Consider the following 24849-nt stretch of genomic DNA (forward strand, 5'->3'; position numbering starts at 1 on the left):
CTTTACATCTTGGCTTTCTTGTACGGAAAGCGGAGAGTCCGGGCAAATCGTCTCCCGTTGGCGGGTTAAATTTGTCGAGTTTCACGACACGGTCCGCTAACCTTTTTGTAGTTTCTCGGTACGTACACGAACGAGTAGGGAAGGCGGAATCATCGAGGACGAATCCGCCTCGCGCATGCACGCGCGTTGCCGGTACCTCGGCGCGGTCCAACGGTGTCCGGTCGTAAATGAAAGTGAAAATAAACTGCTCGGACGCGGACGGTTCCACCACAAAATGCAATTTACTCCATTCATGGAGGCAGTCCTTCGGAGCCGGCCGGAGATGTATCGAAACGGCCGATCCCACTCTCAGCCGCGGCAGACACCTAAATTATGCTTCGTTGCCGATTCCTTTTCTTTCTTTCCCCCGGTTCCTCCCGCTTCTTCGTTCGGCGTCTTCGACATTGTCTTCGACGTTGTCTTCGACGTTGTCTTGGACGTTGTCCGGCGAAACGGAGGAGAAAACCTCGCGGCTAACAACGTTTCTTCGCCGCTCGTCTCGCCTACGTTTCCCCGGCTGGATCGCGCGCGTTAATATTAAAAGTATCGTCGCGCGAGACGCACGCGTGGCTGCGTGGGAGACGCACGTGGTACGAAATGTCCATTCGGAGCGGTGGAAACCACATTCCAGGTGACGTCTGGCGCCAAAAGCGGTTCCCAACCGCGGCTCTCGGTGCCGCGAGATCTATGGAGCGCTGTCCGTTGCGGATCCAACGGTTCGAAGCGAAAAATCGTGAGGAACGTAACCCCCGGGCCCGCCTATCTGCGTTCGACGCAGCGGATGATTGCGCGTAATCGCGTGACTGCGATAAGTGGCAACGCGGAAATCGAGTTCTCGTTATCAAGCATAATCGATCGACGGCCGAGGAGTTCTCGCATAAACAACCGGCCCCTCGAAACGTGCTCGGCGGCGACGCAATTGCGTCGGACGGACGTTTAAGGTAAAACGCGAGGCAGGTACACGCGATCAAGGAATCCGCTTTTAATCGATCGACGTGACACGGGCCTCGGCCGAGAATCTGACAATGGGAACTCCTTTCACGAGATTCCTCGGCGAGACGACGACGACGCTTTCACTTTTTGCGATCGGAGAGTTCGTCGCCGGAGCATTTATTGCTCCGTGCGCGCGCACGCGGAGATACGGCTCCGGGGGCTAGAAATAATCCGAACTAAGCGCGGTATGCGCGATTGCGTAGATTCGCGAACGGGACGCGGACGCGGGCTCGAGGCGGGCGAATAGCTGTGAGTACACACGCCATCCCGCGCGCATCGATGTTACCCCTTCAGATTCCAAGATACCCCAATCCGGTTTATGAGCCTCGGATAGTATCCGCTGTCCTGGCCGCGGGTAAAAATAGAAATGCCTCTCCCAATGCGGGATTGAGTTGTCAGACAGCTGCCCCTTGAACCGCGACGCGGTTCACGACCAGATATAAAGGGGGAGCGAACGAGGGAAAGGGAAAAAAATGATGCTGGACGGAAAGAGAGGCGAGAATTATGACGAATTGCGGCCGATTAAATCGTCGGAGGTTGCTGCCGGCTACGGCGTCCCCGGCCCCGCGCGCGTACTCTCCGCGAGGTGCTATTGTCGCCACGGTTTTGCATGAGAAAAGCGGCCGGCTCCGGAACGAATTCATTCTCGGCTCGTAAACGCGCGACGCGGATAAGGTAATTCGATAAATTAACTGGACGGAAAGTTCGGATTCGGAGTCGTTAAGATCTGGACGATTCGTGAAATTTATTAACGCGGCCGGGGAAAAAAGAGGACCGCTCCGAACAACGGCACAAGGACGCCGTCCGATTGGTCGAGTCGCGCTTATTTCCTCGACAAGTCGCGAAAGCGCTCTGTCGCGGTCCGGTCTTCCCGCTCCGTTAGAAATTGTTGCCGAAACTAGCTGGTAACGGGGACGATGCTGTAACCGTGTGTGTACCTATTCAGAGTTCAAAGTGTACGACGGATGCCGTCTAATTCTTCGAAACGTCGTTGGAACTCGTTATCGTACCGGACCTCCTAGCCTCGGCTGTCCCGATAAATAAAACATGCTCACGACGGAGTCCGTGACCGATCCGAGCGCGAGTCCTGTTTCGCGTCGACCGGAACCGACCGAAACTCGACGGGATTCGAAGCGGCGCGGTGCGGCGCGGCCGAGCCGATCGCGTTTAGGAGACGGCGACGCTGTGTCCGAAATAGAAACGACGCGAAACTAGTCGTAAACGGTTTGCAACGGTGAAAAAGTCGCGTACAAATATAGAACAACGGCGATCGAGCGGACATTCTTATGCGTCCGTGTCGCGAACACCAAGGACGAGCTCGGGGAGTAAGAGCGCGCGGCGGATTCCGCTTTCTTCCTTCTAAGTATTCGCCGGGAGGATGCTTCGCGTGTCGTTGACGTTAAAAGCGACAACTGTACGTACGTTTTTGTACCAAGGCTATCGGGGGTTTATAACGCGACCGTGACCCCTTAGGATATTTTCCACGATGGACACGGTGGATCCAGGCGCGCCGAGGCCGCCGAATGACGCTCTTAATTTTTTTCTACGCAAACGATCCGATCCACCAAGGATGTCTCTTCGCGTTCCGTTGCTCTTGCATTGGTGAAACGTTCATGAACGCGCGAGCGAATGGAAGATAATTTCCAGATTATTTCGGAAGCTGGTTGAGATACGCATACGAACGGCGGCGCGCATTCTCTTTTGTCCCGCGAACGTCCCGTTCCGAAGAATGCTCTTCGTCGAACGCCGGTCCGAGGGTTCCTTTCCAGCGGCTTTCGAACCGAGACGCGCGGCCGTTCTTAAAGGACCGAAGGATATTCGCGATATTTTACGTCGGAGACATTGAACGTCGCGACGAGCTCCTCGCGGGAAGTAGGCAGCGGACGACCTTTCGACGCCCCCGTGCAGTATTTTTTTCTGAGGCAAGAGGCAACGACAATAAGGAGCGGATGTGCAACAGAGCTCATTGGATAATGACAATGTTTCAGGCTGGATGCCAAAGAATGCCAAAGAATGCCGGTCACGGGAAAGGTCGTTGCCCGTGCGACATTCGTGCTTTCGTTCGTAATTGTTACGCGCGAGACATCGGCGAGCCGCGCGGTACCCGCTCGACGCTACACAGAAACCGCGGTCCCGGCAAGAAAAATGAACAGGCGTCGGACAGTTTTGAACGGGTTCGCGCGGCGAAGGCTAATCGAAAGTTTCACCGGCGACGCGTCGCGTCGGGACAACCGGGTTTTTCATTCGAGTAATTACAATGCGGCACACGGCTAATGCGGTAATTCGACGTAAATGGCAGACACAGGGATACCGTATATCTCGGAATATCTCGCGGACGTATTTTACCATAATTAAGGCGGCCGGATCGGTTACGATTGATTTACTATCCATCGAGTCGGTTGTGTTCCTTCTGGACTAGCTGGCAGCGAATGCAACGACTTTGATACGATTGCGCTCGCCACGGGCGTAATTTCATTCGCATTATGCAACGACGTAATACCAGCTCGCGCGACGCGGACGTTTAACGTTCGATACTGTCGAGAGAGTCTGACGACACAGAACCGACTTTCTAACTCGCAACGATCGTTGCCGGATAATATCTGAAATTCGCGTTTCCAATTTAATTGCCGACAAAGCGAGTATCGCGCGCTGGGTTACGGTACAATATGAACGTAAAGGTGATACTTTTCGCCGGTGGATACAGGGAGCTTCTCGATAGAATCGAACCGCGGCGCGTTCGGGGTCATCGGAATTAATTAATGGTACAGGTAACTCGAATTAAAGTTGATTAAAATTGAAATGAAAGTAACCCGCCGCGCGTTCGCCCGTGGCCCTAAAACGGCCTAGGCGGCGCGCGGCAAACGAGTCGCGTGATTTCTTCGCGATAGCTCGCGCGCGATCCTCTAAACGGTTCGCTTAATGGATCGAGGCGTAATCGGGGAGACGCGCGAACACGATGCAGTTTCGCGGTTGGATTTCGCTAACGCGGCAACGGATAGCGTTTACTCCTGACAGCCGACCGGGGACGGTAAACGTGTTCGATGTTGCGGAAACCGGCCGAACGAGAGACTGTCGCCGCGACGGGAAGATTTCTCACGCGACCGTCGACAAAAAATCGGGGAGAACGTTAACGGCTCCGCTCTGAAACAGATAATCGCGCGATCGAACGTGTATGATTCGAGGGGCGAATAAATTCCAACGTACACGCGACTTCTGTTCTATGTGGAACGGGCGCAATCCAGTCGCGGCGCGGCTAGAAGAAACGAGAGAGACTGCGGCACACCGGCTGGAAAAGTTCCGTGTCGAGGACGTTTCTCGCAACACCCGCGGCACGGATCGCGAACGATCCCAAGCGATCGCTTCGGACTAGCGCGGACGCACGGTGAGCTAGAATCGTAGAAACCCCAGGTAAATTCAAATTTTAAACCTGCTTGAAAGGACATGAGATTTATTTCACATATTCTTATGTGGTAATGTATGTAGTAACTTGTGATATGCTTGACATTTGCAGGAAGTCATCTAGAATTCAATTAAGCCTTCGTAGACGCTTGTTCCAAAAGAATTCTGTTTCTTTGGAACTGACGTACTTCGCTCTACTAAAAAGATCACTTGAAACAGATTATTTTGTAAGCATCGATATAATAATAACAGAACTTTGAACTGAGTCCGGATTTTTGCGAGTACACCGTGTGATGTCTCTGTCGTACGTGTCGCGTATCACGCGCGATACAAGATAACGACGCCGACAGCCTTCGGATCCGCGCCGAGCAGGTAAGGGGTGGGAATCTTTTCGAGCGTAGCCGCCGTAAATAAATCGATGTACTGACTGAAATTGCGCAGCTACCTATTGTTGCGCTAAAACAAAGCTCGAGCGGTGTCTGGCGTGCGAGTTGCTCTCGTCTCTTTGTGCCGGAGCGGCGTCGTACGTTACGCGAAAGGAGCTCGCGCTCAACCCGAGCGGATAGCGTTGCGACGACCTACATAATAGGAAAACACGCGGAACGACTCGCATTCTTTGCGAGCGAGGTAGACGAGATCGCGCGACGCGATCAGTGCACGGTGAGAGGAGAATAGGAAAGAAACGAAACGCTGTCGGTTCGGCGTTCTCCGACGCCGTGCTCCGCCGAAGGCGTTACGAATCGCGAGCGCGACGAGACGGCGCACGGTGGCTGAATCGGCGAAGTAAACGACAGTTTGCCGGAAAGACAACTTTCTGGAATCGATATCCACTGAATCTATTGTGGCACATAAATGTCTGTAAACCTTGGAATCGAAAAGATCGACGTAATTTAGAAAATATACGTGTAATGAACATGAGCAGTTGGACGTTTTAGAAGTACCATTTCTGACAAAAGAAACTGCGTCACTTCTGCGCGATGTCACGACGATTGTCTCCAATACTTCTTTGTTTTGCTATTAAAATGTTCAGCGTACTTTTCTGATTAAGTAGATTAGGAGGACGACGGTGCGATAAGGGGAAATCCATGCGCGCTCCTCGCTTTACACCCGAACGACGGTAATCCCGATCGCGAGCAGCGGCGAGCGAGCTTCTCGGAAATTCATTTAATTGCTGTTAATTAGCGCGCTCGATCGACTCGATCCTTTCGAGACCGTTCGAATCTGCATGCTCGTTAGAAGCAGCGTTTCGCAAACGGTTGTCAACGCTACACGTGCGCGTCGGACACGATGTTTCATAACCGACGGAACCCCTACCGCTTCGTTCCGCATAAACGAGTCACTGCGAAAGAATCAACGTTTCCGCGTATCAATCCGCGCGCACCGTTTGCCGAGCGCGTTGTTCCGCGGCGCGGCGCGGCGCGGCGGGGCGGGGCGGCCGTTTACGTAAGAACGCGTCGAGATTTGACCCCGTTCGACGCAGATGAACCGCGCTCCATTACGGCATCCGAAGAGTCCTATACCATATGGTGTATCGCGACCCGGTATCGGCCAATTAATTCGCATGAATCGAACCGCAGATAAGAGACGTTTGATCGTCCTCGATCGAAGTCCCGCAGTCTCGCTGGTTAATTGCTCTTTAAACAACACGCCACGCACGCTGCGATAACGCGATACGAATCGTGTGTCATACGGCTACACGACCATACGATACAGCGGAGTTCGAAGTAGTAGATTCTGTAGTCAGACACGAATTTCCTGAGAAAAACTAGTCCCACGAAGGAAGAAACTAACTGGACCCGCGAACCTGTAACTTCGGTTTTTCAGGAATTCCCGCAGAAACTTAATGCTCGACAAACGCGAAGGAAATATGTTTCTCTTCGTTTCGTTCTATGAGGAACTATTCAGAGATCGGGCTGCAGCGAATAATCTGCAGAGAATCGCGCGGCGCTTCGGAGCGGAGGCGTGCATAATCGCGACGCGATCAGGAGCGAAAGTGTCGCGTACTAGGACTCGCGGTAAACGAGCAAGGAAAAGTCATTCTATCCGGCGATGCAGCACGTTCCATTATATCCGTTTTTCCGTGGGCAATTCACCGGAGAGCCGAGATTTGTCGCAAATGAGTCGCATCCGTGCAACCGGAGCTCGTTTCAGCCTATACACACAACTATTTCCCGTTCCATCATTAGAGGTGATTTATTTGAGGACCCCGGCCCTCTTCCTCTTCCTGGTAGAAACGACCTACTCGACCGGCAGGTTCTTTGTTTCGCGCGTATCTTGGGTTACGCCGCACTGGCGAACGGAACTTTCCCAAATTCGTTAGTCCCGGTAGGCTCGCGTTCAAATTTCTTCGGCTATCCGTTCCTTTCCCGCGTGCATGTAATCACAAAGGCGGCCGGAGAGAAGCGATCCCGGTAATAGCGGCATTACTTTATGCGATTCATTCCATTCTTTCGCCGTGACTATGACAAATGAGCTGTCCCATGGGGCACTGTAAAGCTACCTCCGCGCGCAAGGGAACGAGCGTTATTCCCATGCCAAGGACATCGCGCGCTCGGCTGTTTCAGTTCGACCGCACGGGCTGCCCCGTACTTCCTGGATCTGAATCGTCGGAAATAATTTATGTCCTCGCTCTATCCCGGTACCGTATGCAAATACCCGCTGATCGATTAATCTCGAAAGGACGGGAGCTTCCCCGGCGAGGAGTGAGACGTCGTCGCGGCGATTATTAAACTGGCTTGTATCCTGCAATTAACGAGGTTCCACGTTCGCGTGCCTCATCGCGTACTGGGACGGTCCCGGCTTCTTCGATGGTATCGCGGCCGATGGCAAAGTGCTCCGTGTTGCTAGCTGACCTCACCGGGAATGCGAACGAATTCCCGGAGAAGCGGTAATTAACGGAATCGAGTTTCTCGTCGGACGCTCGTCACGGGACAACCAATAACGAGGATCGAAGCTGATACGGAGCGAACGCGACGTGGCGTTTTACGTGGCGGAGAGTGAAAATCGTGTGCCGTGAGATCGCCGTTTATCCCGTCCGCCGTCACGAATTCGACTCCGTGCCGTCCGGACCAGTAAAACCGCGCGGCCGAAGGTGATACGATCCGCAACCTTTGTAGGTCGGTCGTAGGGGCAATATCACTTTCGCTGCCGGAGAGAAAGAGGCAGATTCCGTATCGTTGACCCGTGACCTGCCTTTCGCTCGCCGCGCGATGTGACAACACCGTCATGATAAATATTCAATTCCCGTCGTGACGGCAGATCCTTTTGTCTCGGGAACAGTCGACTTTCCTAATTAATTAATTGTTCCCGGTTAGCGCACGAGACCGCGCGGTTGCGCCTTCCTACTCGCAACTAGAATTTCCCACGAGAAACTTTTTCTTTCGGTGCGGCTCGGCTACGACGACTTTTCTCCGTGCATTCACCCAATCGAAGTGCCACGAAGACGTTGCAACGCCGCCACGGAATACCAACAGCGGAAAGCCAGCCGCTTTTTCAACCGCACTTGAAACTTCTCTCGAAACACTTCCGGTCCCTTCCCGTTTCTTTCCAACGTATCTTCTTGTAATCCCCGTAAGTGCCTCGAGAGCCTCTGCATGAACTTAAAATCCTTCAAATGCTTTCTATATTAATATACACTAGACCGAGGCGAATCATCGACCGGATCGGATGAAAATAAATATACCGGCTATATTTGTTGCGTCTTTTGAGTTACGGTATACGGGGTGGATCGAATTTTTTCAGTCTTTTGCTTATAAAACGATGCTTAAGTTTTAAGAAATCGTTTACCGATATTGAAGCTGAATACGTGTTAACTCCTTGCAGTACAATGACGAGTGAGACCCGTGATGAAGGTTTCCAAACTAATTCGACAACAATCGATGTTATTCATTACCTACGGATCAAAGCAAACAACTATTTTGATGTTATCATTGTATTATCTTCAAATAAATTTCCACTTGAAGTAGAATGGACAATTTTGTTGCATCTCTTCCAAATTGTCGATAGTAAAATGGTACATGAGCTTAGTGGCGAAAGTAAATAATACGGCAAAGGGTTAATAAGAAATTTATAAAGAAAGATTTTCATTCTCAGCTTGAACTATTAGCGTTTCGCTGTTGAATATGAACTGATCCGATTCGTCTCGGTCTACCCTATGAATTATCCATGTTTCGATCGCGTTAATCGACTCGGGAGGTTCATTTAAATTCCCCATTTATCGCGGGACCGTTACAAAATCCAAGAATCGGAATCTTTTATCCGTATCCCGATAAAAAGTTAACACCTAGTGTCTCGCAGTGCGCAGGTGTGTACGGAGAACCGATCGAGAATAAGTTTCCGCGTGAACCGATTTCACACATGTCGGTGCACGTGCAACCGCGTACACAGCATGTGCATTTCTCTCCGTCATAACTCATGATCGCGTGGGCAATGCCTTATAGGTATTGTGCTCGTCGATTGCAAAAGATAGGCGACCTCTTTTCAGATCGACCGCCTCTAGTGTCCCCGGATCTCATTCGATCGCACCGGTTCGCGGGTAACGATAAAAGCACCATCGAGAGCGAACGTCGTAATTGTCGTTTTATCAGTCGCGATAAGCGACATTCTTCTGAACCGTAATCGGCGCGCGATCAGTAAATTTCATTCTCGGATCCGCTCGTTCGAGACGCGAAATATCTCACCGCATATTTCTCGACTTTTCATAATTGCCGTGGCTCTCGAAGCGCTGCTCGCGCAACGATCCCCGTGCCCGCGGCGGATGCATACTTTCTCGTGGCAACAGGAAGAAAAGGGTCAATGAAACACTCGAAGGCAGTTCGAAAGGGAGAAAGGAATGGAGAAAGACGGCCGTCGTGACCCGGTGAAAGAAGAAAGAAGAAAGAAGAAAGGAAAAAGAAAGAAGGAAAGAAGAAGAGCCGAGTTTCAGAGAGGGCCGCATGACGAGGGACGAACCAGAGTTAAAAAAGAAACAGGATGAAATGCGCCAGGAGGAGAACGAAGGGAAAGAGAGGAGGGCATTAGAGTCGACCTTGAAAAGAACCTTGCAAGGCCGTCACGCTTACCTCCGGATCGTCTCGAGCCGCCGCTGATGTTGACGTTGCTTCAACGCCGCTGGATCTTATTCGAGATACGATACGGTGAAAGCCTAACGCTCGTCTCTTCCGCGCGTCTAATATTACCGTCTCGAAATCGATCGGATTTCGATGGACATTCGGATCTCGAAAAGAATCGCATTCCAGAGGCAGTCGCGTTCGATCGGCGCCGAGTTCCCCGCTCGGCGATATCTCTTACTTTTTGAAAGGCGTGCTCGCGGTATCCGAAGGTCGCTATTCTAAGATTATTTTTTCAAAGATACCCACGATCCAGTCACGCGCCGTCTTTTATCGGCTGCTTGAGGAAACGCTGGCTGCCGGTGAAACAGCGACGCGTTTAGAATCGTATTCATAGCAGGTGTGTTTTTGTCTCCGTGGAAAGTCAGTCGTATATTCGGGGAATACGTAAATGAACCGGTAGATAAAGCCTAGCAACGCGAGCCGCGTTAATCATCCGGTGAACGTTGCGCCACGATCAAACAACTTATCGGGTTTCCTTATCGAGCGATGACGTCCGCAAGGCCGACCAACGTCCTCAAGCAACAGTTTGTGGAACGGTCTGCGCGAAAAGTCTGTTTCCACTGTCGCGCATGCCAGCGGTGCGTGTAATCGACGCGGAATAAATATGATCGTGCTTTTTCCGAGGCCCGAGTGTCAACAGCCTCTCGATTTGGCGTCGATGAAACACCGCGCGAACTCGGCTCCAATTAACTCGGATATTGTACGTGCCCTGCCGCTTCGATGAATCGCCGGTCTATATTCGACCGTACCCAAAAGAGGAGGTCGGGCGGGCTATCCTCCTCGCTGCTTGATCCCACGAAGCCGTAGCGTTCCATAAACATTCGTCAGTTTCTAAAAAGCGCTGCTTTTCAATTCGACGCGTCGACCGCGAGAGGTACAGGCTAGAAGGTAAGGGCTAGATGATGGCTCATGCCTGCAATTACGCCGCGGACGAGCTTAGTCGAGAACGTTCCCGGGGTTAACGATGAAAGTAACCCCGGAATACCGCGAATGCCGCGATAAAGCGACTTTGAGTTTCGCCCAGTTGAATGGGCTCTTTCCTTCCGTAACGTCTCGACGAGGGAACCGTACACGCGAAATTCGCGAAAACGAGCGGCCGCGCCGGATACGTTGGCGCGAAAGACAACGACAGATAGACGACCAAGATGCGGGTTACATCGCGTTACTCGTTGCCGTATTACACAATGCGTTACTCAATTGCTCGTGTAATACAAGGTCAACGGGGGTACAGCGATGTATAGCCGCGACCGCTTTTTGCGCAAGCCCTCGGGCCGGTGAGTTGAATTCGCACGATGGCCGATCGTTGCAAAAACCGACGATCGCCGGGCTGCCTCGGTCGCGGACCGTCTAGCCGAAATACCTAATGCCCCCGCCGTCAACGGTTCAACCGTGGTCCCGGATCGACGAGGAATTCGCCGAACAAAAGACTACCGAAGCGGGTCGCGCGACGGAGAGCGAAGCAGTCGCGGTGATCAGAAGTTACGCAAGAATCGGCTGGCCGAGCTTGCCTGTCGAGTTATTCGTCGTTTGGCAGTTGGTTTATTTGCCGGGCTGGTCGGGTGGGTTAGTTGCCGGCTCGGCAACACGGCAATACAGCAATACGGCGACTGCGAAGACGGTCGCCCAGGCACGAGCAAGAAGTAAAGGAGAACGTCCTTGCAAGGCCGGCCGCCGACGCCCGAGAGTCAAGCCTCTCTCTTTCGCTTTGCTTCGCGTTCCCTCCGCTTCTGCAGCCTCTCCGTTCCTCGTTCGCCGGCTCGCCGGTTCGCCGGTTCGCCGCGCCGGTTCGCTCGCTCGCTCGCTCGCACTCTCGAACCCTCTCCCGATCTCCATCTATACGCGTATCCGTCCACCAGCCCCTGCAATCCTTCGACTGCACCTTCGCCGGTTACACGTGGCTGTGTAACATCCATTCTACCATCCTGTTTGCTTATATAGAAAACTGTCGTCTCACCTATCCGGGTGTAGTTACCAACGTGCATCCTGCATACCGATGCGCCGAGGCCGGGATAAGAATCGTAGCGCGATGAGCTCGCGTGAGAAAACCGGCAGATCGAGTCAATCCGCTCGTGGCTTCCTAGAAATTCCATCGTTTTCCATCGAACGACGCCGCGCTTTCCCGTGGCTCTTTCTCGCTCGCGGCTCGGAATGCGCGGGCTAAAATTGATCGTCGCTCGATCCGCGAGAAATGCGTCTCGGTTTCCGCCGGACCGGTCCGTCGCGTCGACGCGGCCGACTCCCTCCTCCGTTCGTGCACCGGACGGAGATAATGCGGCCGAACGGGCAGCCTTCGCGAATAAAGTCCCGATTGTATCTGCGATCCCGACGGAACACCGGTGAAAAAATTACCCGTGGGCGCCCAACCTCGGTCGACCGAGAGATAACTCGCTCGGCGATGGTGTTCCTATAAATACACGCCGCGCGCGTTCCCGCGGCCAAGAATAAGTCGCTTCCACCCGTTTTGGAACGACAATCGAATTCGTGAACGCGGCCCCCTCGACGTTTAAACGCGCCGAGTCGACGCCGGAGTCGCAGGGTTCGCGGTGCAGCTATCGTCCGCGGTTCGAAAGAAGACCGGTCGAAGGAATGCGAGTCGGAGTGCTCGGAATCTAGCGTGGTTTTGACTCTAGCGTGAGACTGGTCGAAACGGTCGCGCACACTAATTCCGTCGCGACTAATTCAAACAACGGACGGTACTAGGCACCCGTGAGAACCATCCGTCGACGATTACTCGTGTTCTCGGAACGATGATAGACTTTAATTTACGAGGCACCGGCAACGGAGACTCCAGTTTGCTCTGTTGTTTAGCAGGAATCGTTCGCGGCGAGGTGTTAAACAGAAGCCGACGTACCTCGACGAGCACGGTCGAACGGTGACCGAAATCACTGTAAAACGACGCGTCGCATGCGTGTCACGTACGGGCACCGTGCTGCCCGGCGTCGATCGGTTTTCCGCGTACGCGACAAAAGCAATCGTCGAGGAGATAACTCTTAACCAACGTCGTCGTCGACGACACCTCTCGCTCCGTAAACGGGAGATAGCGTTCGTTTTTATCGCGACGCGGATTAGCAAGTCGAGCGAATTCCTCGGCGTCTTATTAGTTTTCGCGAAAAATCCGACGGGTTTCGCTCGGAACGAGGTCGAGCAGTGATTCAGCCGCCGAGAAATTTTACAGAGATCGCGTCCCGCGCTCGGCTACCGGCGACGACGATATTGGCAGTCGTCAGGATTTTTCGTGGGTGTGCGAGAGAGACGCGTAATAGGTTTGCACGACCGCGAGTAGGCGCGAATCTATGAATGCATATGCCACGCAATATGCACTCGTTCATGCGTCCCACTTCGTGCTTCCTCGCCGCGCCGGTAGGAACGCGCATGTGCACTTGCACACCGGTTGCGCAGTGGCTGGCTGCTCGCTACTCTCGAAACTGTGGGCGTCCTGATCCTGATCGATCGCCGATCGCTCGTACCCCGTTGCCGTTCGCATGAATCGTGCTTTTATAAATAGGCAAACCGCCGCTTAATACGTGGCGGAATAATATTTCACGCGTCGCCGAACAGCGACTGCGGGAAACGTATTTGCTGAATCCCGCGCGGTCCGGTCGCGGCTATTCTGATACCCGTTCGTTGCCGTGTCTCATTTTTCCCGGTCGACGCGACGCCGTTACGTTCGACGATTTTAATCGTTCCCGTTGGATTATTTATCGCGTTAATTGGCAATGGTCGCGCGGTCACGGCGTCCCCGCATGCAAATACGATCGATCTACGGTGGCCCGCATCCGCATTCGCGTATCTCAAGCTTCGCTTGTTAAATAGCACCTCGGAGATGGTAACATCGCTAGATCGTGCGCCGATAATGACCGTGCGATTTAACTGGTGTCGTTGTTACCTCGCCGAGTATTCGAGCACGGGCAAGGATATAGGAGACAGTTCGTTCCACGGGCATTACGCATTGCAGTGAGTTTTGTAACCAGCGATGCATAAAATAGGAACGCGAGCGAATGCTCCGCGCCTCGGATACTTTCGAATCTAACTCCGCGCTCGCTAACTCCGGCAAATTACGGGAATTTTTTTCACGCGGCGCGGCGGCCGCGATGCGTTTCGGAAATGCTCGTCGTTTTTATCCTTTATATCGTTTTCATCGTTCCAAGCTCGAGGCCTTTTCCCACGGACACGAGCTTGTCCATTTAGCCGCGTGAAGTGTAATATTTGCGCGATCCTCCCTCTTCCTCCGCCCGTATACGCGATCCGGCCTAATTTATTAGCCGGCGCAACGACGCCGAGCGTTTCCGCGCGTTCCACGCGCGTTTCGCGTACGCTCCAACGAAAACCCATCCAGATTTTTCGCTCTCGTGATAAACGACGCGTGGAACTACACGATGACTAATGGGAAATTACTCGAATCCCGACGAGCATGATCTGTTATTACGTTTATTAATAATATCGTCCGGATACGAAACGTTTCGTTTATCTTTGTATCGGTCGGCGGTGGCTGGCGCGGAATCGTTCCCCGACGAGAGGCGATATTAATGCGCGCTAAAGTTTTCCGGATAGGCATCTTCGCGGGCTGATAAATCTCCGAGCGGCTCGGGGTTCGATACGCTCTGTAATTACGGCACGTAACGAAAGTGTTACGTGGAGGAGCTCCGAAAGCCTTGGGGCTGACCGTCGGGTATCTAAGGGCGTGCCCAGACCGAGACAACTTTTATTGTCGGCGATATCGTTCACAGTATCCGCGCGACTTCTTTTTACATCGGCAAATGAATAATCGTTATCCCATTCGTTTCGCGTCACCCGCCGAGATACAGTCGCAGCGAGCCGAACGGACGAACGGAGCGGAGGAATTTTCATTTCCAGCGGCGGGGAATGCGTCGAAGTTCCATCGATCGTCCCTGTCGCGACGGTCGAGCATCGATCGGAGTCGAAACTGACAAAGATGTAGAAAGCGAAGGCTAATTTAAACGCGTAATAATACGTATCGGTGTTTCTTCGGGGAATCGCTCCCGTTCGAAGATTCCTTTGCGTAATGTCGACTTGTAAAGCTATCCGCGTCGTCTCCTAACGTTCCATCCGTGTATTCGGCATCGATGCTTCTCCCCCTTCTCGTCGAACGCATCGAATGGAAACATTCGAGACAAATGGCTCGACGAGCGCGCCGGCACCTATACGCGCGATACGTGTGTGCACAGATTTTTCTCGGCTTCGTTCCTACGACTCCGTTGAACTTTCCTTGGCTGATTGCTTCATTAAAATTAATACGAATATGCGCTACACCTCGCGTGCCTAACACGAATCGCGCTCGAGGAATCTTGTAACAGCCAGTACGGTCTATCGAGTTGCGTAAAGGTCGTTCCGATAGCGGGCTGCTCCTCGATAACTAATCATACTGCCAGCGAAAAATTCAAAGCGAGCTTATCCGGTCTATTGGAGTATTCGTAATCTGTTCGGCTACGTGCGCAAATAATCTCCCCTGAACATCCTCGATGAGCATCCGATAAGATAGCGGATTCGATGAAACCGGCGTTTCCTAGTTGTTGTACTTAACCTTTTGGTGACTCATCGATAACGATCTTTGAAAATGAAGCGATACAGGCCCGCGTACCTAAGCACGTGATTCGAGCCGAGTCCGCCGGGATATTTTAGCGAACAGGTCCGATCTTCCGGCATCGGAGCCTTGGGAATTCCAAAGATCGTACACCGCTCGAATCGTTGCTACGTTCTGCTCGGTAGCGCTCGCATAAACTCGAATCAATAAAGGCTATCTGTCGGGTCTGGGTTAGATAAATAACGATCGAACCGAAAGCAATTGTGAAATGTTTGCGACGCGATACAACACACCGGGGCGACGCACACGTCGAGCGGCAATTCCGTCAGCAACGAATTGATTTATACACGCAGATATTAGCGGTTTACCCATCGATTCCCAATTGACCCGCGTTCGATTCTCTGCGTTCAAACTTCGAGCGTAGATTCACGGTCCCATCCCGTTCGATCGGTGCACCTCAGACGTTTCTTCTCGCTCGGGAATATTTCTGAAACAAATAAGCGGCGCGTTAGTGGACGAGAATGGGCTAAGATAGCCGCACGATCGGTGGCCGTGGCTCGGATGGAAAGGCAGGTCGAGATCGACAACCACTGGATCTTGAGACGACACGCGCGTGTGGTCTCTGGAACAGGGGACCCGAGTATCGCGTTTCGCGGCCTTACAACTACGGACCACGGATACGAACGATCGCTCTTCTCGAATCGAATCCAGTTCGTTTATAATTCAGTCCTGCGCATTCGAAAGACAGAAGAATTCGAGCAGCGACGGCGGAGGTGTCGCCAGTGAAATCGAACGGGCTACGAACAATCGTGTCGGGTCGAGTCGAATCGTATCACATCGAATCGAATCGAATCGAATCGAATCGAATCGTTGCACGACTCTCTCGCATATCTGATAGTCTATTAGGTTTTGCGCAACCCACGTCTCGTGGTATTTATCGAGGCCGAGTCGATCAGCGTTCGGAGCGTGGGTCTTAACCTGTCACAATTCGATCGTAATTTCGCGATAAAACGGCACTCTGCTATCCAATGGAACGACAGACAGACGCCGTGAGGACCTGTTTCTTTTTTCAAGTAATTCGGGGAGCAGGTTTATCGCGCCACGCCGATCTAATCGACTTTCCCGCGGCTTTGTTGGGCAAGGTTTACGGCTGAAAGTAGCCGCGACATCGAATGCATTTCATCGCTGCGTACTTTCTTTATCACTTTCAGATGCATGTTAATGTCTCGTTATTCTTCGGCGCACGGTCAAAGGCTGCCACCGTGCCGATATTCGCGAACGGCGTTATTTTCGCGCCTCGTTAGCCGCCTCGCGTTCCCTCGCTTTCCCGCGAGTGTCTCTCGCGCGAGCACGGTATCTGTAATAAATTCCTGTTATCGTCGGTCTCTCTTATATAAGTCGCGCAACTTGAACTTTGATACTGCTCCGCTTGAGAACGTTTCCACTGGATGGAACGTTCTCGTTCGCCGGGCGCCCAAAAATATCAGAGATATTAACGTACGTATCGCTGAGAATCACGAGGGATGCGTCAGGGGAACACCGATGCATCGAACGTAATCGTCTCCCCGTGGATAAAGTACAATGTGCCGATAACTAATGGACCATACGATGCGCCCATCAACCGTGCCGCATGAAAAACCAAGCAAAATCGGCATTCGCGTGCACAGGATCGAATGAAATTTATGTTCTCGGCTAAAATTGTCGAAGAGTTCCGATTATCCGGTTCTCGGTACTTGCGAAGAACATAATCGATCAATTATCTTGCAGTTTTCTTTCGCAATTATATATCCTCGTCTTCTTTTTCCCCTTTAATACACCGCACAGTCGTACGCCAATCGTGTTTCAAGCGTTCGCCATAAAAACCATCTAATGAGAGACTTTGAATCGAGCATAAACGATTTGTAATGTCCAGTTATTCGTTGAACGCTTCACAATTAATGGTTATCGTGTAAAATTGCCCGGCAATTCTACGTGGGGGAGCATCGTACCGGCCGTTTACGCCGTTTACACCGTTTACGCCGTTTACCTTCAAACACGAGAATATTCCATACTTCGCGCGGTAAATTTAGTAGAAGAACCCGCGCTCCGACGCTCGCCTCGGTCGTTCGCGACGACGGTCCGTCGTTGCAACCCGGCCTTCGTCGTGGTTCGCGAATTAATCGAACGATTCGATTAACGAACCACGCCGAACGAGACCTCTCCTACGAAGAAGAACACGATACTCGGCGTCGCCCGATATTCCCCTCGGTCCTTCTAATCTCGAATACGGCCCAACGTAAAATGTAACGTGGGTTGAACGATGATCGGGAGAGATTCCGGACGATCGCGGTGTGCTAAAAGTACGAAGAAAATGAGCGTGTACGGCGATTCGCCGCAAGAAGAGATTTATTCTCGTAGCCGGAACAAAATCGTGATTCGTGCTCGGAGGCTCGAGCTCGCTCGTGTTGTAGCGCGGTCAAATTAGTCGTGCGGTCGTAAAGAAAGATTTTTCTCCGGGATGATGACTTAAGGGGGTCCAAAGGACGCGGCAGACAAATGATGTATATCGGCCGTGGTGGCTAGCAAAAGACTGCGAGAAGGGAACATGGTGGAACTCGCGCGCTGTAAGGGCTCTCCGACAAGCCTCCCCTTTCGAGCAAGCGGGGGACGTGGAACGAACGCAGATTGCAAATTACTGCGATAGCTCCAGCTGCCGCGACGATTCCTGCCTGCCTGCCTACCTACCTACCTACCTACATATCTACCTACCTACCTACCTACCTATCTACCTACCCCGGCCGACCTACAGCTACGCTAGATCTTCGCGTGTGACTGCGTTCCGCCTTGAGCTAGCGCTGCACTTTGATAATACTTTCCATCTTACGCAACCACTTTTCACGAACGGACTAATTATTCGACATTTCGTTCGTTGGCTCGTCGCGTTCCATCGACGAAATTCGAGAATCACGGCCGGCGCTGTTCTAGCGGTCGGCCGTGTCTGGGAATCGAGGAAGAGCGTTTCCACGCGCGTGTGTTCCTGCGAAGTAACTACGAAAAAAGAATAAGAGTAAGAGTAATGTTTATTATAGAGCGGCGGGACGAGAGAAGGGAAGAATGAGCAGAAGTACTGTTACTCGGACAAAGGCTGCCCACGTTTTACGGTCAGGATGCTATAAAAGCGTTTGCTTCGCGCACACCCAGTTCTTCCTGCAGTTTATTGCTATTGGAAACGGTTCAGGAAATCTCGTTCCTACGTAATGCATTTACAGAACGACGCTTCGGTTTTCCTTATCTCCTTTCATTTTACCGAATCGAACCGGCCCCGACCCAACGCGATGCAACCAGACGAGACGAGACGAGACGAGACGCGACGCGACGCGACGTTTCACGCGAAACCGTTACCTTACCGTCGATGTGTGCGCATGTACGTACGCGTAACTATTTTTCGAACTAGGAATTCGAATTGCAAGTTCGTAACCATTAACTCGGTACAAGTCCCACGGGAGACATTTCACTTCGGTCCCTGGAATCGAATGGCCGCTGCTCGCTTCTCGGATTTGCACGTCGAATTAAACCATCCTACACGATCGTGACACCCGCATATGGGACACGGATCTCGCGTTACATGTCGGCCACATCGCAAGGTCGCCGATAGATAGGATCTAGCGTAGAAATATGGCCGACGTCTAAGCCGCTCGATCACTTTAAATCTCTGTAATCTGCCATTACGGGAAAGGAAAAGCCGATAAATAACGCGCCAATTGCATCTGCCTTTATGATTCCCTCTTAACAGGCACACGTGAGCAGATGTGTTATTAAATTGAATCGGAATACCATTAAACCAGTTGCGTTGTTGTTTGCGCGGCGCATCGCCGACTCGCGATCGACCGACCGGCTGTTTCGCTTTTCATGTATTCCAGGTTCAATAACTTTATTTCACTTCAAACTCCGAACCGATCGTGGAACTCGGTTGTGTGCGCGGGTAATCGGATCGGTGAATGGTCGGCCGATATTGGGTCGCTCTGTAGTCGATGCATTGTTGCACATGTACGCAAGGTCGTGGACATGGAATACGCGATCAGCGTATGAAACGTGATCCGTCGCAACGTTCGGAGCTAGTTGTTGCGCATATGTCTTATTTTTTTCTCTTTCGGAAATTTTCATCGAAACACGGCAAACGCATGAGCGATACGTATGTAGGTGTAAATAGGAGATAATCATCCCGGCATTACTTCCGAACCATTAGGCACCGCACGATAGATGCTACCGCACAATGAATCGCGCGATTTGCGTTCCGCCGACGGATTAATTTCTCATTAAAGAAACGTTTCTTAAAAACTGCGAATTCCTCGGATGAAATATTAGCGGCGGTTGGCGTGCGATTAGTGGAAATCGTTGCTCATCGAATACCAATTGCTAATTATATCGTTATAACAAGGTAGCGTATTTCATTCGGAGGCCTCCCGCTCGAAATTCCTATGCGCACTGACGCATAACGCGCGCGGTGATTTGCATATTTGAAAGTGAGCGAATGACTTTGCCCGAAGGGAACGAGTAAACAAAGGTACGATCGTGTCTGCTGGCTACCTTCGAAGTTTCGTTACGTCGGTTTGCACGCACGATTTTTCGAGAAGTATTCGCGCACGGCGTGTCGCTGCTTTGGAATGGGAATACTCGTAAACATTCCGAGAGAAAAAAAAACGACGAATAACTAGTAGCTGAACGACAGGAGAAAAAAAAGGGAACCGATCGTTGACCGGATTCACAAGGCAATACGATCCACGAGAAGGCGTGGAGAGGCGAGGCGAGGCGTGACCGAGGCGTACGCGAGGGTATCCTCGATTTTCAATTTCGCCAGAAGGCTCGGACTAAAGATACCACCAAATAAACCAGTCAACGTCCTGACAGCAACGTAACAGTGCATACCACCGCCTGGCGAGGACCTAACAAGCACAAGTCTTCGAGCCAAGGTAACACGAGAGGGCCACCAGCGTAGCGAGTCTCCGGTTTCGAATTTGTCTAAAGTAATTAAAACCCTGAGCGAGGCTTTGCCGCACGTTATACCTGCGAATCGACGTATACTTCACGGGGTTCGCTTTACCATGCAAAAAAACCTTTTCATCGAAAATTATTACACCGATTTTGCGCGACGGATGACTTCGGTCGGAACCGTTGCAACGCATCTCGTTCACTCGCCGATCCTCTGAGACGAGTGAAACGCATCTTTCCGTATCTCGAACTACAATTTCGAGAAGATAAACATGTCATTCTCGCGAACTGCCGAATGTAAACGCGAGAGGAAACGGTCGCCCGTTTAGACCAACCTGTCTCGACCGACCTCACCCTCCTGGGGAATACGTGATGTCACGCGTTGTATCCCACCGTTACGTCGAGGATTGTATGCAGAGGAGGAATCCGATTGTCTCCAAATTGAGGAGCACATACTATGTACCCCGGCACGTGACTCTGCACGCTCGAAAGACAAGGGGCTTGTTTTTCGGGTATTGCCGCTTCTTCGAATAAACGTGAGCATTGTAAGGCGCTCTCGCGGCTGTCGACAGCATCGGGAATAAAGACGTCCGAAGCGGAGGCGAAGAGCTCGCGTTCGGTGGTACCGAATTCGTGAGAACCGGCCGCGTCCGCTTCAGGCGTGGTTTGATCCCGACGGATTCTAAAACTGGATTTCACGAGTCGGGAGTCTCGAGAACCGGCGAATCGGATATCCTTCGGCCGAGGAGGGGATCGAGCGCGACACGTCCAGCCAGAAAAGGCGTTTAAGATATCCTCCTCGTGACCGTCACGCCCTGAACCATGTCCGGCATAACGCGAACCGGCGCGGTGCGGCACGGCACGACGTTCCGAGAACGAGAGGCGAGGGACAAAAGCGAGCCGCAATAAGCGACGCTAGCGATACCGTACTGCGCGAGCCAGTGGTTCATCGGTTTGCTCGGGCACGTACGCGTTTAATTGAATTTAGAAACCGTGAGGAACGCGCGTCGGGAGATTTAACGGTTATCGCGGCGCGAATGGTAGCGTTGACGAAACTGGAAAAACCGCGGCGCTACGCGCACACGGAATTCGCGAGCGTTTCGGCGGTTTGCGTGTGGGCCGTTGGAAATTCTGAGGAACAGCGACCGCGGTCTCCGGCCAGTGTGTACGGAACGGTCCGCACGTAATGATGACAAATGGCTGCGTGGCGTAAATCATCCGGCTGACCGGGACGGCTTGAATCATCATACGTAACCTCTAGAAAGGCCACTGTGCGGGGGAGATTCCACGGGGACCCAGAGATCGGTCGACTGCGGGGATCGTTTTCAGAGAGAATTCGAACGAAACGGATTCGCCGGAGTTCCGCGGAGGACGTGGTTCACGAGTTTGCCCGGAGAAGAAGATGGACGTTTAGTTTGCGATCGTATTTTGAAAGGCTAAAGAGGATACGTCTCGGTGGGCGTGCGTGCCGCGATTGCCGAAGGTACCCCGTGGCAGATGAAGACATCAGGATTTGACGGGCCGACAATAGAGTATAAATTATCGACGGTAGGAAGGGATGTTGACGGTGGTAGCGTAAGCTCCTATAGTAGAACAGAGAGGCTTGCGCGGCTGCGTTTATGTTTATACGATGCTGCACGGACGTTTAAGCGTCGCCGGATCCTAGGGTTTTATCTGGCATTGGTGGGACCCGATTCACCGTCGAAGGGATATCCGTAGGCTCTCGAGAATCCCGGCGAATTCCACGAACGCCCACGAACCGTTCGGCCTCCGAAGACGACGAGGCACGATCGAAGAGGTCATCGCGGCACCGAGGCTAGACCTTCGTGCACGACCTTTCGATCCTTCGAGGACAATGAATTCATCGGCGAGCCATAGATCCTTGGCAAATGTTGCTACGAAAGTCTCGCGGTGAGATCTTCTCGTTCGAGCGGCGCGTAACGTCACCGAAAACGACGCGGGACCGTCGGGACGGGCTCCTTTTTTCGCCGCGATAAGCTGAAACGTCGAAAGCGCACCGTCTCGCGTGTAGTTTTGCAATAAATCGTAAACGACCGACTGTTTCACACGACATTGCTGTAAGCGTGGGCAGCGCTCCGGTGTGGCAATATGGCGCCGTGCCCGGCCGTCCTTCCGTCCCACCTGGATATATAAAACGGGCATTGCGGTTAATTAACGAGCATTACGTTAGGTGCCAATCTGCATAATTAGCGGCCCGCGCGTTGCACCGAGTGCGTTCATCGTTTACATGAATGCATCACGGTGGATACGGGCCCGAAGGAATTGCCGTCCGGCAAAAAGAATTCCACGCGACGGCTCGCGCGACCAGATTTCTTTCGCGTGCTCTCCGCTCGCTTGGAAACCCTCGGCCGGTGACGGATGCGCGTGCATCGGTCCGATTGTCGTGGAAAGTGAGTCGCCCCGTACCGGCGAGATTACGGATAGAAATAAAGTAAAGCGAAACATGGGAAGAAAGACCGACCCCCTTAAGCGGGATTCCTACCGGTTATTGCCTTACGTCTACCTGTTATTGTAGCTACGGGGCTGCATTCCAACTGAATCTAAATGCCCGTGTCACGGCGCGCAATAATCCTAATGGCAGGCACACGATGTTCCTGTTTCTGGGTGAGCAGTTTCTGCGGACGCGACGCGACGCTTTCGACGCTTTCAACGCTTTCAACGATACGAACGCTTTCGACGATCCGATGCGAGCGTACTGCTTCTTCTTAGGACTCCTCTTCCCGTTCGACTCTCGCCAGTACATACGCGCTAGATTTTCGCGTTTAGAGTATTAACCAGTTTTCCACGATAAGAACGAACGTTCGCGGAGTTATCCGAGGGAAAGACACGGCTCCCCGGTGTCGGCGGACCGTGTCGTTGATATCGAACCGATCATAACGTTAAATCAGGCCTCGACCGTTTCGAGATATCGATGATAGAGGGGCAACCTGGCAGCGGAACGCGAGCAGGCACGATTATGCCCCGGCGCAGCCATAACCCAGTCTCGCTCGTCGGTATCGGGAACGTTCCTCGAGTTAATCAGGCTCGTACAAGGTCCAGGTTTATCCTACGCGCGGCCACAATGCGCCGGACCAGTCCGCGCATCCGTCGTAAGTGGATCTACCCTGTACTTGTTACGTGATGACGACATTTAGATGGTTGCTGGACGATAAGCGGCAAGAAAACTGGAGCTTCGGCTATAATAAGGGCGGCTTACGGCCATCGAGACAAAGCTCGCGAGGCCGAATATTGAACGCGGATGGCGGTGAGCGAGTTCGTAGCGAATCGGGAAACGGGAGAAACATGAATTCACGGCGAACGACAGCCGGAACGATCCCCCCGATGGAAGAGCTACCGGCGAGACGGAATTTATCCGCTTAACGAACCACGGGACGGAACGAAAGTCTGTCACGATCGGTTAAATGTCAAGTGCATGGACCACGCGAGAAATCGTCTCGACTCGAAATTCGTGCCGCGGCATCCGCCGGCTGATCGCGATTAAGCTGGATACGCGCGGGAATCCGATTAACCAGAAATGCTAATTGACTCGGTCCCGAGAGGAAGAATCGTGCGTTGCGCCACGCGAAAATTAGAAAGGCAGTCGCGGCGCTACCAATTGCGATCGCGCCTCCGTTCTCACTCGCGAGAAAACTACGCGTATCCGTTTCGCTTCTGTGCAACACCGCACAGTGGGACGGAATGCTCGACGGCGATCAAAAATCTATAACTTTGCTACTGCCTTGTACAGTTCAATTCAATTTCGAGGAGTCGATCATTGCCTTAGAGTCTTTATATTGTACTAATTCCAACTGGATCAAACACTGCGCCTTTGTTCCATAGCAGTTCAATATTATTATTTTTCGTTAATAAATTGTATGTTCCCTAAAAATAGATTTCGTTCGTATTGTAAGACATTTATTTCTCTATGAAATCGCATGAATGTTTTTTTACCTTACAACATTACGAAAACCAACTTTGATCGGCGTCGAGCGTTCCGTCCCACTGTGCACCGCCGCGGCGGTGTCTCGGCGCGTTCTCCGCGCCTTGTGCAAGCCATTCGTTCGCGTTCTAGGATACCTTAATTGCAGGAGCGAATCGAATTCAATCGTAACGAGCGACGGGGTTCGAGGGAACGTTTCTTCGCCGAATCGGCCGCAACCCCGGTGAGCTGCGAATACATAATCCTGTTTCGGTATCGCGGGACGCTGCGCGGCCTCCGTTGCACACGTTCCCTCCGCCGGCATAGGCTCGACGCGGGCTGCTCGCACTTTCTTCGGCCTCGATCCCCTCGCGGGAGCCTCGATACTTAACTTACGTATATCGCTTTCGCAATCGTTATTAGAGGTTGTTGCGCAAGCGAGAGCGTTCTGTCCCATATGAAATATCGGCCGCGTTCAATCTCAACCGCGGATACGTTGTAATTAGCGTGCAAGACACCGCGTGGAAGCACGGTACGGTCTAACGCGGCGTGAATACGCGAGATATCGCGGATCGCAGGACACGCGCGTCTGCAAAAATTCCAGATGCCATTTCAGATACATAGGTGCCAGGAGATTCGCCACGGCGCGCCGTGGCGTGGCGCGTTGCAAGTTTGCGGCGAGCACTCGACGTACCAATCTTCGCCTTGGCCTGCCTCCAGTTATTCATCCCGTGGCTGGCTTTTACATCGTATCAACGCTCCTCCTATAATAAGTCATGGGCGGCTGCTTATCGGTTTTACGATAGAAACGAAAACAGTGTTAACGATTTTCCTATTCACCGATTCGCGATCCGAGGCGTCGATAAATCTCGCGGCGT

General features: G+C 52.4%; 1 protein-coding gene across 2 annotated transcripts in view; it reads right to left on the reverse strand.

The window, feature by feature from the left end:
• LOC116426899 (uncharacterized) overlaps positions 1–24849 on the reverse strand; it is a 117241-nt gene that overhangs the window by 58824 nt on the left and 33568 nt on the right. For both annotated transcript variants that reach the window (XM_076365785.1, XM_076365773.1), the window contains exon 4: positions 15453–15571. The gene's annotated coding sequence lies outside the window, so the exon portion shown is untranslated. The remainder of the gene's footprint in view (positions 1–15452; positions 15572–24849) is intronic.

This window comes from Nomia melanderi, chromosome 1 (genome assembly GCF_051020985.1).
Source record: "Nomia melanderi isolate GNS246 chromosome 1, iyNomMela1, whole genome shotgun sequence".
NCBI classification, from domain to species: Eukaryota; Metazoa; Arthropoda; class Insecta; order Hymenoptera; family Halictidae; genus Nomia; species Nomia melanderi.